This window comes from Hemitrygon akajei, unplaced genomic scaffold (genome assembly GCF_048418815.1).
Source record: "Hemitrygon akajei unplaced genomic scaffold, sHemAka1.3 Scf000041, whole genome shotgun sequence".
Lineage (NCBI taxonomy): Eukaryota > Metazoa > Chordata > Chondrichthyes > Myliobatiformes > Dasyatidae > Hemitrygon > Hemitrygon akajei.
The window spans coordinates 453,574-466,410 of record NW_027331927.1 but is presented as its reverse complement, the minus strand read 5'-3'; the positions used below and the strand labels follow the sequence as shown (position 1 = coordinate 466,410).

At 45.6% G+C, this 12,837-nt stretch overlaps 1 protein-coding gene and 1 pseudogene across 1 annotated transcript in view; both read right to left on the bottom strand.

The window, feature by feature from the left end:
* The window catches only part of LOC140720304 (uncharacterized), a 35,630-nt pseudogene extending 28,236 nt beyond the window's left edge, over window positions 1-7,394 (bottom strand).
* The window catches only part of LOC140720313 (NACHT, LRR and PYD domains-containing protein 3-like), a 343,837-nt gene that overhangs the window by 137,357 nt on the left and 193,643 nt on the right, over window positions 1-12,837 (bottom strand). The window lies entirely within an intron of this gene.

Below are 12,837 nucleotides of genomic sequence, written 5' to 3'. Positions count from 1 at the left end.
TGGGAGACATCCCAACGATCTGAGCAGACGAGATGGTGACAAATGAGCCCTGAATAAGGACGTTCACTCCCAATGTCATTCTTCCTCAGCCGGAGATTTGAGGGGCGAAGAACATCTCAGACAGAACTGCAGTCAGCTCAACTTCTTCAGGAAATTCAAGGGACACCTCTTCACCCAGATCGATGACAATTTGGAACCCATCACCACAGAGGTGAACAACAGGGGAGGATTTGAAAGATCTGTTGTGGAACAGAATCAGGTCCAGCCGGCCTGAGTTGACACTCTACTGTACACTAGGTGTGTTATAAATTCACTAAGTACCAGATACAGTGTTTAAAATAGAACTGATTTATTTGTCACAGATCTAGTCCCATTAAAGGTGAATATGCAGCAGAAGAAACTCCTTCTATGCCCAGTGACCAGGGTGCAGAACTGGGTGTGGTGAGCAGCAGCGATAAATGCAGAGTTCAGCACTGACAACTGCTACGAAGGATGAACAGCTCTGATGGGCAGAAGGGTGCAGAGTTGCCCATGTCCCCCCCCCCCCCCCCCCACCCGGGGAGAATCCCAAACTGTTACTGTTACCACGCTGCTAATGAGAGAGAAAGAGAGACAAAGGGAAAACATACTGGGACTGGAACATTTGCTTCAGATAAGGGAGAGATAACACCGGGAGAGAGAGACTTGTTGACCCACCATATTATGACTCCTGTAAGAATTATGGCTCCGGAGTGGGCTGTTTACTTGGTACCATTCTGTTCATTAAAATTCCTCAGTGGACAGCCGGAGTGGGATGGTTTGATGCACTAAGCCATTCAAAACTGATTGACAACTGAGACCCCGTGAGTAGGAATAAAAGTGAGGTCTGGGGAGACACCCCTCAGACACACCAGGATACACACCAGTGAGCACTGCTTAAGTGTTGGAACCCACGAGAAGGTGTGGGGCATCGGGGACCGAACAAAGGATCGGTCAGTTTAACTCACAGTGTTATAGCAGGGCCGGTGGGGTTTGTGTGTGTGTCCGCCCTTGCCTGGGTGACGAGTCCACCACAGAAGAACGGTCTAGCTGAAGGACAGAGGGGTCATACCTGAATGGGCACAACACATCGACGGATCAAGAACGTAAAGGAAGGTTTGCTTGACTGTAGTTGTCACTGTTCGCTCGCTCTCTCTCTCCAACGATTAAAACACAAGAACCAGCAACTACCTCAGCACGTATGAACTGAACTGAATATTATATTCACATAATACAATTCATTATCCCCTAGACATCGATAGAGCTTGTTTATTATTGATTATTATTATACCCACACTTTTAGGTTTAGTATTGCTAACATGTATTATCTATATATTTTCATTGTTGATATTGATTTGTATATTTTAGATACTTTATACTTTTATATATGTTTACTAATAAACACTGTTTGAAAATAGTACCACCAGACTCCAAAGGATTCTTCTATCTTTGCTGGTCAGACACCCAGTTACGGGGTACATAACACAACCACTCTCCAAATTGCATTTAGCAACAGTGATGGACAAATATCCAGCATGCAGCTCATTGAAACTTTCTCCCAAGTGTGAACCAGGTAGTGTGTCACAAGTGTAACGCGCTGTAAGGTTTCACTGCTGATGCAGTGGACTCTCTGCAATGTTTCACTGTTGAGTTAATGGCTTCTCTGCAGCAGCAATGTTTAGGGTAAGACTAGAGATAACAGGGTTTTGGAGTGTGGGACTATCCAATGACAGAAATGTTCTTCCTTGTGAGTCTGGAAGAGAGATTTTTGTGTTCTTTTGTTGGGGAGAGATGAGAAGAAGAGAGAGTGGGCCCTTTTTCTTTCTTTTTCATTACTTCCCTAACCATCTAGTCAAAGTAAGAATTATACATCTCAGTCGTTTAATCACATATTGTGTATCGTTTGTTACTGCGGGGGTACTGATTTGTAACAGGGGATACATCACACAGCATCCACCCAAACAAGATTTCTTAAATTTGGCCGGGCTGGGGGGTTAACCCCCCCTATATTTAGCTGCTAGTCGAAGCAAGAGTTGCATAGGGTTAGATTACTGAGTGAATTGCTTCTGAAATACACAGCAGGTGAACGGTCTCTCCCCAGTGTGAACTCAATGATGCACATTAGGTTGATTTTGCTGAAGGAATATCTTCCCAAAGTCTGAGCATGAGATCGGTCTCTCCACAGTGTGAACTCAGTGGTGTCTCTGCAGTTGAGATGTCCGAGTGAATCCCTTCCCACACACTGAAGCCTGAATTATGCTTCATCGTGTAAGCTACACCGTACGCTCTGCGTAGCCGTGTATCCGACGCGGCACCCTAGGCCATACCGTATGCCGTAGCCTAATGCGCACCTTATGAAAATGTAACTGTGCGTCACAGACCGCCAGAACTGTGATCGGTCTGCTTGGTAGCAGCACATTTCCTCCTAGGGATTTCCTGTTGCTTCAAAGTTGGAAAATGGACCAAATCAAGGAGAGGTTAAATGAGGAAGTCAGAAAATATCTACATTTGTACGACTCTTCATTGATATACTATAAAGACTTGCAAATGACATGAAATTTGTGTAAAGAAATTTCCACAAACGTCGGTTTGGACGTCACGGACTGCACAAAGAAATGGAAAAACTTCTCTCTTTTCTGCGCTGCAGTAATTTCAATAAAAGTAACTCTTGTTCAACATCAATTAGCTCCAACTCCAGCAAGATGTACTCAGCAGTTGCCATCGTTCCCAACTCCACGAGTCAATTCAACACAGTGACATAGAACCCCAACGCCAACTGGCGTTTTGCTAGAGCAAAGCAGACACACGAACTCACAAGTAAAAATGCACACAACGGCATAGGCCACTTGCGTGGGCTACTGTGTATGCTACACTGTAGCGTCTACACAGAGGGATAAATCAGGCTTGAGTCTGTGAACGGCCTCTCCCCAGTGTGAACTGACCAGTGTGCTTGTAGGTGGGCTGACTGAGTGAATCCCTTCCCACAGTCTGAGCAGGTGAATGGCCTTGCCCAGTGTGAACTCGCTGATGTACCTTCAGTTTAGATGACAGAGTGAATCCCTTCCCACAGTCTAAGCAGGTGAACGGTCGTTCCCCAGTGTGAACTCTCTGATGTACCTTCATTTGAGATGACTGAGTGAATCTTTTCCCACAGTCTGAGCAGGTGAATGGCCTCTCTCCAGTGTGAAGTCGCTGATGCACCTTCAGTTGAGATGACCGAGTGAATCCCTTCCCACAGTCTGAACAGGTAAATGGCCGCTCCCCTGTGTGAACTCGCTGGTGTGCCAATAGGTGGGATGACTGAGTGAATCCCTTCCCACAGTCTGAGCATGTGAATGGCCGCTCCCCTGTGTGAACTCGCTGATGAACCATTAGTTGAGATGACCGAGTGAATCCCTTCCCACAGTCTGAGCATCTGAACGGCCGTTCCCCAGTGTGAACTCGCTGATGTATCTTCAGTTGGGATGAGTAGGTGAATCCCTTCCCACAGTCTGAGCATGTGAACGGCCGTTCCCCAGTGTGAACTCTCTGATGTACCTTCAGGTCAGGTGAACAAGTGAATCCCATCCCACAGACGGAGCAGGTGAACGGCCACTCCCCAGTGTGAACTCGCTGGTGAGCCATTAGGGTGGATGACTGAGTGAATCCCTTCCCACACACTGAGCAGTTGAATGGCCACTCCCCAGTGTGAACTGACTGGTGTCTCAGTAGCTGCGATGACAAAGTGAATCCCTCCCCACAGTATGAGCAGGTGAACGGCCTCTCCCCAGTGTGAACTCGCTGATGTACCTTCAGTTTAGATGACAGAGTGAATCCCTTCCCACAGACTGAGCAGGTGAACGGTCGTTCCCCAGTGTGAACTCTCTGATGTACCTTCACTTGAGATGACCGAGTGAATCCCTTACCACAGTCTGAACAGGTGAATGGTCTCTCTCCAGTGTGAATTCGCTGGTGTGCCAATAGGTGGGATGACTGAGTAAATCCCTTCCCACAGTCTGAGCATGTGAACGGCCTCTCACCAGTGTGAGCTCGCTGATGAGCCATTAGGTGAGATGACCGAGTGAATCCCTTCCCACACACTGAGCAGGTGAACGGCCGCTCCCCAGTGTGAACTGACTGGTGTCTCAGTAGCTGCGATGACAAAGTGAATCCCTCCCCACAGTATGAGCAGGTGAAAGCCCACTCCCCAGTGTGAACTGACCTGTGTGCTTGTAGGTGGGCTGACTGAGTGAATCCTTTCCCACAGTCCAAGCAGGTAAATGGTCTCTCCCCAGTGTGAACTTTCTGATGTAGCTTCAGTTTAGATGACTTAGTGAATCCCTTCCCACAGTCTGAGCAGGGGAACAGCCACTCCTCAGTGTGGACTTGCTGCTGAACCATTTGGTTAGATGACCGAGTAAAACCTTCCACACAAATTCAGTAAATGACCAGCCTTTGCCCCAGTGTGAACTAACTGGTGTGTCCACAGGTGGGAAGACCAACTGAATCCTTTCTCACACACAGAACAGGTGGATGGCCTTGTCCCAGTGTGAACTTATTGATGTCCCTTCAGTTGAAATGTCCATCTGAATCCATTCCCACTGTCTGAGCAGATGAATGGGCACCCCTACCCGTTTAAAATGACCGGTGTGCCAGTCGATCAGAAGATAGAGTGAATCCCTCTCCACAGTCTGAGCAGGAATGATGATCGAGTGAATCGCTTGCTCCACTTCTTAAATATCTGGACAGAGACAGCAAAACTGGTGTGCTGTGTTTTAGATTCCCGTAGAGAAATACCTTGTGATTTGTAACCTGTAAAAAGATATACAAAATCCATCAGTGGGTGTAGGACAACATTTCAGATGAGATCACTGAGTTGTCAAGGTGTGATCTGACATCACACTGTTACAGTGAGGTTCAACCCAAGTTGGAGAGAGAGATCATCATCTAACTGGGCACACTGCTGGTATCTGGAATGACCATTGAACGCTGTGATGTTCTTCCTGTCTCTATAAGAATGGAGCATTTCTGCCATCTCCAATCTGTGTCCTGGCTCAGTTTGACTCTCTCCATTGGTATTATTCCTGTTCCCACTGAGCTGCCTGGGTCCCTGGCCACACAGTAACTGAAACACGCTCACCGAAAAAGCTGGCAGTGCATTCCACACATTTCAGCCCTGGGAAAACAAACCTCTGGCTATCCACACGATCAATGTCCCTCATCATCTTATACACCTAAAAAAGGCTCTAAACATAAACAAGGACATTATACATTGCTTTGAGGATTTGTCCGAAGTCTACAAAATCATGAGGGAGAAGATTGGGTAAATAAATGCAAGCAGCTTTTTCCACTGAGGTTGGGTGACAACTAGACGGCATGGGTAAGTGGGGAAGGTGAAAGTTAAATGGGAACATGTGGAAAAGCTCTTCACTGAAATGGTTGTGAGAGTGTGGAATGAGATGCCAGCACAAGTGGTGAATATGAGCTCGGTTTCACCATTTAAAAGAAGTTTGGATGGGAGCCTGGATGGTAGAGGTATGGATTTGTGTAAAAAGGGCCCAAAGGATATTGGGGACTCAGTTCACCACAACCACAAACTGTTCCTGCTGCTACCATCCAGGAAACGGTACCACAGCAAAAGCACCAACAGGCTCCGGGACATCAACTTCCACCAGGTCATCAGACTGAATAATTGATTTCTATGCTTTCTAGACTGTCCTATATACAAACTAATTATTATAAATCAATTTCAATTACACATTGCACATTTAGACAGTAACGTAAATATTTCTACTCCTCATCTATATGAAGGATATTTGTAATAAAGTCAATTCAATTCACCCTCTCCACTATCTGTTCTGTCAATCTAGCTCCCATTCCCCCTACAACTTATTTAAACCACATCACCCCCCCCCCCCCCACACTACCTCCAGCAAGCCTTATCACTGGGATATTAGTTGCCTCTTGGTCTGTTCCCCTAACTAACAAATCTCCTATCACCCCTTTGACTTTCGTCTGTCAGGTAATTGCCCCCAACAGTGTCTAAAGTGGTCCACCTGCTGTTGTGCAGGATAGCAACAAAGTACTCTGCGATGGCTATTTAACCTCATTCCCCTTCCTGACTCTCACACAGTTTCCTGTGTCCTGCACCTTGGGTGTAACTCACCTCTCTTCATGTCATATCTATCACCCCCTCCAACTGCTGGATGATCCAAAATTCATCCATTTCAAGTTCCAACTCGTTAAAGTGCCGGGTTACAAGCTGCAGCTAGATGCACATCTTGTAGGTGAGGGCATCAGGGAAACTGGAGGTCTCCCCTCCTTCCCTCCTATATCCCCTCTAATTTGTAATATCCAGTGTGCAGATAAATATTGTACTGTGCATTTTTTTACCCAGTGATAAGATGTGCACAGTGAATTTTATATAGAGATGTATTCATTTTCACAGCTAGCAAATCACGGTCAATAGGAACTTTGATCTCCTCTGGGTTCGTAATGGGTAATGAAGGATTTTCTCACCAAAGCTTTTGCACATAGTCCATATGTGGTTTGCTTGCTAAACTATGCTTTAAAAAGTCAGATTTCCAAATATCAATTCACTTCTTCCCACTTGCAAATTCTCCAGCAACTTTTGCATCACCACAATACACACAGGTAACACCAGTTTCTGTATTCTACATAATTATTCCCCCTGAACTCTCCCCCAATGACTGACGGTGGTGAACTCAGTGAATGCAATGCCAATGAATATGAAGAGAAGGGCAGTAGTCTGTCTCATTGGAGTCTAGCACATTTGTGATCTGAAAGCTACTTGTTGCCCAGGGCAAAGGTGTTTGATATCACTAGGTACCTAGACAGAATTGGACAAAACATGTTCTCACCGCTAGAAAAGTCCATCACAAGAACACACACAAAATGCTGGAGGAACTCAGCAGGCCAGGCATCAGCTATGGAAAAGAGTACTAATGCTGAGTTCCGCCGGCATTTTGTGTATGTTGCTTGGATTTCCAGCATCTGCAGATTTTCTCTTGTTTGTGATTGGAGGTAGAACAAAGCTGATTTTCTCAACTGGTGATATAAACGATTTTGTTCCCTTTCTCCGAGTTCCTAATCCTTGCATTTAGATAGCTGGAGCTCAGCTCTGTCTGAGAGATCTATCGGTTCCCATTCCCTCATCGGCCGGAAGCTCCCCGGGACCCATGTACGGATCATGGGGCTGAGAGAGAGGGGAGAGAGCAGGAGTGTCCCGGGATTGCGGGTCACGGTGTCCGGATTTCATAGGAATCGTCCCTCAGTCGGTGCTTAAGATAAAAACACAGAGAATCGATCTTACCCGCAGACGCTATTTCCAAGGCCTTCTGTGTACCGTGCGCATGCGTGATACTTGGTGACGTCATCGGCCCTGACGCCTGCGCATCTGTTCGGTGCTTCAGCGCCGGCGAAATTTTAAACGCACGGCCTTATGGGTAATCACGGTGCCATTAAATATTTCTGCAGGCTCTGGTTCAATATTCATACCTCATTTTTTTCGTGTGTGCATAGAAAAATCTGCAGTTGTTTTAACGCCGAAAGCTCCCATAAACAATATACTCAATATCAACGTTATCCAATGCCAAAGTAAAATGCAGATATAAAACACAGGGGATTCCACAGTTGCTGGAAATACAGAGACACACACACACAAAATGCCACATTTTCGAGTGGATTTACAAATCTCTCCTCTCACTCACTTACTTCGTGGATTACTGAGCTTTTCTACTTTACCATCTTACAACTTTAAGCATTGTTTCCCAAGATTGATTGTTTGGGAGCTATATATACGCACAACACTGTTAACTTCTGTTTATTTCGTTTAATCTTTTATATTTGGAGTAGATACAGATAAAGCTAGTGGTTTTCACATCGAAACCAGACTCCATTAGTGATCTATTGCTGCTGGTACGTAACAATTGCAACAACCCAGCTGTCTGAGGCACAGTCCTTTAAAATTGGTGAAAATGACCCAAAACGTTGAAAAGAGCGGAGAAGGAGTTTAACCAACTTCGTCCAGAGCCCTGAAGAACGTCAAAACCACAGTGAGCTCATCGTCTTATTCAGTGTGGAGAAAATCATGCAGGTGCATAAGATGATGAGAGGCATTGGTCGTGTGGGTAATCAGAGACTTTTTCCCAGGGCTGAAACAGCTAACACGAGGGGGAATAGGTTTAAGCTGCTTGAGAGGAGATGTCAGAGCTAAGGTTTTTAAACAAAAAGTGGTGTGCGTGTGGAATGCACCGCCAGCGACGGTGGTAGATGCGGATACAATAGGGTCTTTTAAGTGACTCTTAGATAGGTACATGGAGCTTAGGAAAATAGGTGGCTATGCAGTTGGGTAATTCTCAGCAGTTTCTAGAGTAAGTTACATCGTCGGCACAACACTGTGGGCCAAAGCGTCTGTAGTGTGTTGTAGATTTCTATGATTCAATGAAATTCAAGGGAAATCTCCTATCCCACGGAGTGGTGACTCGTTGCAACCTGTCATCTCAGGGAGAGTGAGAGGGAAATGGCAGGGATAGATTTTGATATTCTGATATGGAACAGAAACATGGGCCATGACCAGATGGGCCGAGTGGACTCTCTAATGTACACAGTGAGTGTGGTAGAGACAGTAAGTACCTGAGACACGGGATTTGATACAGAACTGATTTATCTTTCACAGATCCACAATATTAAACACCAGTCTAGTTTAAGGCTAACATCAGCAGAACAGACTCCTCCGATGCTCAGTGACCAGGGTTCAGTCCTGGGTGCGATGAGCAGCCGCAAGAACTGCAGAATCTGACAGTAACAGTCCCTCATGAACCTGCAGCTGCCTTCAGTCACCGTGTTGGTTAAACATTTAACACGGAGCTGATCTGAACTTCCTCCCTGATGTGAAGTTGCTGGTGATGCAGCAGCTGGGATGATTGAGTAAAACTCTTTGCTCACTCCGGACAGAAATGTGGCCTCTATTTATTGTGAACTCACCGGAGCATCACAAGGTGGGTTAACTGAATGAGTCTCTTCGCACACACGGAGCAGGTGAACGGCCGCTTCCCAGTGCGAAGCTGTTGATGCATCTGCGATGAATGACGTCAAACTGCTATAACGTCATGGCAATGTATCAAGTCAGATCACGGACATGGACACGTGTTCGCTCCCTCCTTGTAGCGGGTGGGGCGCTGTGTTCTCTAGCATCTCCATGGTGCCTTCGGATAAAAACAGTGTTACAGCTCAAAACAAGTTGGAGGAATAATACTTCATCTTCAAACTGACCGCAGTTTTGGCATCAGGCACAATATCAAACTCTCCGCTTCCCTCTCTGTATCAAAATGGATCATTCCTCCTCTTCATCAGTCTGTGACTTGACAGTTTGTCTGTCTCCTTCGCATTCTGAGCATGCGCCACACACCCACTGAGATCACATTTTATTTACACGGCTGTGACTAGAGACTTTCTGATTATTATGTCCCTCCCGGCATTTGACGGTGGTAAACTCAGAGTCAACAATGGTATTGACCCTCAGGAGTAGGTGATTAGGCTTTTTCGTTGATGATCGATAAACTGCCGGTAGTGTGTGTCTGGATGAGTGGGTCGTTTTCAGACTGGAAGTAGGTAGCGTTTGGAGTACCCCAGAGATCAGTCCCTGACCACAGTTGTTCACAGATTAATGTCCTGGCGGAGGCAGCGAGATGTGAGATGCCCCAGTCTGCTGGTGACGCAGAAAGAGTGGAGTTGGGGGAGGCTATTCACATGCAATTTCGTAGCTTTGCAATCAGTACATAGTGCACTGTGGGGCTGCAGTGGCGGGCTCCAATCTGCTAATTAGATTTGCTGACGGCACTATACTGATCGGCCGAATCCCAATTAATAACGAGGCAGCCTACAGAGAAGAAGTCATCACCCCGACACAGTGGTGTCAAGAAAACAACCTCTCCCTCATTGTGACAAAAACAAAGGAGCTGGTTGTGGATTACAGGAGGAATGGAGACAGGGACCAAATTCAACATTTCCAAGTCTGTTATTGACACAAAATGCACATTTTAATATTGATCATGACACAATGTATTTTATACATTGTTAATGATTAAAACATATTTATAGATTGTTACTGACAGAGAATCGTATAACTTGTGTTCCGTGTGTTATCTGACTGTACTTGCCTGTGATGCTGCCACAAGTCAGTGTTTCTCTGTCCCTGTACCTTCCCCTACTTGTGCACTTGGCAATAAATTCAAGAGGACCTGAGAAATCTCAGTGAGATTTGATTCGTGATGATCATCTTGGCAGCTCGGTAGGTCGAATGTATGAGACAGTACACTGTTAAATGCAAAACCCTGAACAGTGTCGATGATCAGAGGGATCTTAGCCTCCAAGTTCATCGCTCCCTGAAAGAGACTGCACAGATTGATCGGGTGGTTAAGAAGGCAAATGACATGGTTGTCTTTCTTAGTTGAAGCATTGAGTTCAAAAGTCGGGAAGTTGTGTTGCGGCTGTTCCGAGCCTGCGATCGTACTGTGCCTGTTTCTTTAAGAGCGCCGGCGTGAGGAGGCGGGGCTATGACGTCAGTCACAGGCTGACAGCGCTGACTGTGGACTGAACCATAAGAGAGAGAGAGTGATCTGCAGACAGGCAGTCGGCCAGTCTAAAGAGAGAGAGAGACTGGAAAAGCTGATCGCTTCAGTTAGTCGCAGCTGAGGCTTGGAACTCTCCGCTGCCCACAAGAGTGGGTTGATCATCGGTACACGGAACCACAACGAATGTGTGTGGCTGTCACTTCGTATAATCCATAGGAGTGAGTTTTGGAATATCTTGTGTTAACCCTTGCCTGGGTATGTTGTGGGGTAACCCCTGGAAAACGGTATTTCTGTGACAGGTCACTTCGCTGATAACTCGTCTGTGGACGGATTCAGCGGATAAGATCCTCGACGGCGGTTATTTTGAAGTAACCGCCTTTTCTCTACATTTCACCCTGGATTACAAATATCTCTCTCCCATCATTTATTCCGTGCAATACTGAACTTTCCTACTTTACCATCTCAAGACTCTGAGCTTTGTTCCCTCAGGCTCGATAGTCTGGTAGTTATATTTACACATATATACACGTAACACTGTTAACTTTCCTTTATTTCATTAAGCTACTATAAGTAGATACTAATAAAGAGAGTGGTTTTAACATCAAAACCAGACTCCAGTGCGAACTCCATTACTGCTGGTTCGTGTCTAAAACGTTTCAGTTCGTAACACAGTTTTATAAAACTAGTTAGACCACATCTGGAGTGTTTCATACAGTTCTGGTCGCCCCCATTCTCGGAAGGATGTCGGGGCTTTGGACAGGGCGCAGAAGAGGTTTACCAGGACCCTGCCTGGATTAGAGGGCATGAGCTATAACGAGAGGCTGGACAAACTTGTGTTGTTTTCTCCAGAGCGGCGCAGGCTGGGGTGAGACTGGATGGACGTTTATAAGATAACGGGAGGAATAGATAGAGTGGACAGGCGATATATTTTTCCCGGGGGTTGAAATGTCTAATACATTTAAGGTGAAAGGAGATGTGAGCGCAACTTTGCTTCTTTCCACGGAGTAGTGGGTAAATGGACATCTGTTTGGGGGTGAGTGACCAAAACGGCCATGTGATCCCGTTTCCTGTTCACGTTTTCCGCAGATCTGCAGCATGTGCGGGTCACTGCTCTACGTGTACGTGCAGCTTCATCTTTCCCCGTTCAGACAAGTCAGTGAGATCTGGATCGGTCACGTCCTCTCGTTGTCGGTGGACAATATGTTTTTTTTTGGGCAATATTTTCAGCATGTTTCATTCCACTGTTTTCACCTGCTGAAGTGCTGCCGATGTTTCAGGGTGTCTGACCCACTTATGTGAGAATTTAGCTTTTTATAATTATCTGAGCTTCTCATAAATGTGTACGCTTCACTCCACTACTTCCAAAGCAACAACCCAGTCAGTCAAACAGTCGGCACAATTAAAATAGTTTATTATATCTTTTTTTCATTTTGTACTATTTATATAATTTAACGATGTAATATTTATATTCTTATATTAAATCACAATTGTTAAAATCTATGGTTAAAAATTAGGCTCTACTGCTGAACGAATTTCATGACATATGCCGGTGCTATTAAACTTGATTCTGGTATTGATATGGGAGACCCACCACCGGTCACCTGATCCCAGTTACCGCAGATTGTAATGAGAGATTAAAGCCTTTTCTATTTATTTGCGTTCCTCAGAAAGACAACAGTTCAGTTTCCTTCTGTGGTTCCAGAGCAGAAGCTCAGTCTGTCTAATATTTCCACACAATTAAAATGGGGAATTGGTTTATTATCATCATGTACTGAGCTACAGTGAAAATCTTCCCTGATGTACCATCCACACAGATCGATACATTGCAACAGTACATTGAGCTGATATACGACAGAACAATAACTGTAACAAAGCATTATGGCTGCAGAGAAAGTGCAGTGCAGATAGACATATGGTGCAGGGTCACATCGAGTTACATTGTGAGGTCGAGTCCATTTTATCATTCATTTGGCATAACTGCAGACAGGAAACCATCCTTCAGCCTGGTGTTACGCACTTTAAAGCTTTTGTATCTCTCCGCCAATGTGGGAGCGGGTTTGCAGCAAGAATGTCCAGGTTATGAGGTTCTTTGTGTACATGGCCTGCTTTTCCGAGGCAGGGGAAGTGTAGGGAGAGTCCATGGAGGGGAGGCTTGTTTCTCTGATGTTCTCTGTTCTCCATAGTTCTCTGCAGTTCCTTGCAGTCATGGGCAGAGCAGTAGCCATACGAAGGCGTGAAGTATCGA